Consider the following 1,505-nt stretch of genomic DNA (forward strand, 5'->3'; position numbering starts at 1 on the left):
TAAATAAATAAATAAATAGAGTAGAAGAAAAATTTTTCCTCCTCTACAGTAGTTTCCAAGTTTTTATAATTATCAATACAGGTTAAGCTTTCAAATCCAAAATGCTCCAAAATATGAAACTTTTTGAGTGCCAACATGATGCTAAAAGGAAATGCTAATTGGAGCATGTTGGATTTCAGATTTTCGGATTTGGGATGCTGGATCAGTCTAATGCAAATATTCCAAAATCCAAAGAAATCCGAAATCTGAGACACTTCCTGTCCCAAGCATTTCAGATAAGGGATACTTTTTCTTTTCTTTTTTTAAATAGAACGCTTCATGAATTTGCATGTCATCCTGTATTAGTCCATTTGCACGCTGCTGATAAAGACATACCTGAGACTGGGAAGAAAAAGAAGTTTAATTGGACTTAACAGTTCCACATGGGTGGGGAGGCCTGAGAATCATGGCAGGAGGCGAAAGGCACTTCTTACACGGTGGAGGCAAGAGAAAATGAGGAAGATGCAAAAGCAGAAACCCCTGATAAATCCAACAGATCTCGTGAGACTTATTCACTACCATGAGAACAGTATGGGGGAAACCACCACCATGATTCAAATATCTCCCATCAGGTCCCTCCCATACACGTGGGAATTATGGGAGTACAATTCAAGATGAGATTTGAGGCCGGGCGCGGTGGCTCAAGCCTGTAATCCCAGCACTTTGGGAGGCCGAGACGGGCGGATCACGAGGTCAAGAGATCAAGACCATCCTGGCTAACACGGTGATACCCCGTCTCTACTAAAAAATACAAAAAACTAGCCCGGCAAGGTGGCGGGCACCTGTAGTCCCAGCTACTCGGGAGGCTGAGGCAGGAGAATGGTGTGAACCCGGGAGGCGGAGCTTGCAGTGAGCTGAGATCCGGCCACTGCACTCCAGCCCCAGCGACAGAGTGAGACTCCGTCTCAAAAAAAAAAAAAAAAAAAAAAAAAAAAGATGAGATTTGATTGGGGACACAGCCAAACCGTATCACATCCTTGTGCAGAGGCCATGCTAATGTTCTCTGCATCATTTCATTTTTTTTTTTAGTATATGTGCTGCCAAAGTGAGCACCAGACGAGGGGTACTTAACCTGTACTCCTGTCTCTTTGTGCACGTGCTGATGCTTCTCCAAGATGTATTTCAGGAGTACAGTTGCTGCATCCGGGGCCAGGTACAACTCCAGATTTATTAGACATTGCCAAACTGCTCTGTAAAGTGGCACTAATTTATACTCCTGCAAGTTTGGCTGTCTTGGGGAAGGAGGACTCAGGGGCACAATTTAATTACAGTAACGTGGATGGTGTATTTCACTTAATAAAGTGCTGTGAGCTAGGCAGAGCAGGATTATTCACCATCCTCAGCAACCTTTCCAAGGTGAGGAATCCGAGACGCAGGGGAGGAGGGATTTAGCCGGATCCCAGAGATAGGAGGGTTAGAGGCAGGATGTCAAGTCATGTGTCTGACCTGACAGCACTCTCCTTACG

At 44.7% G+C, this 1,505-nt stretch overlaps 1 pseudogene; it reads right to left on the reverse strand.

The window, feature by feature from the left end:
* Positions 1 to 969: 969 nt before the first annotated feature.
* On the reverse strand, positions 970 to 1,092 carry LOC117088857 (annotated as a pseudogene).
* Positions 1,093 to 1,505: the final 413 nt, after the last annotated feature.

This window comes from Trachypithecus francoisi, unplaced genomic scaffold, assembly GCF_009764315.1.
Source record: "Trachypithecus francoisi isolate TF-2019V2 unplaced genomic scaffold, Tfra_2.0 Lachesis_group10, whole genome shotgun sequence".
Taxonomy (NCBI): domain Eukaryota; kingdom Metazoa; phylum Chordata; class Mammalia; order Primates; family Cercopithecidae; genus Trachypithecus; species Trachypithecus francoisi.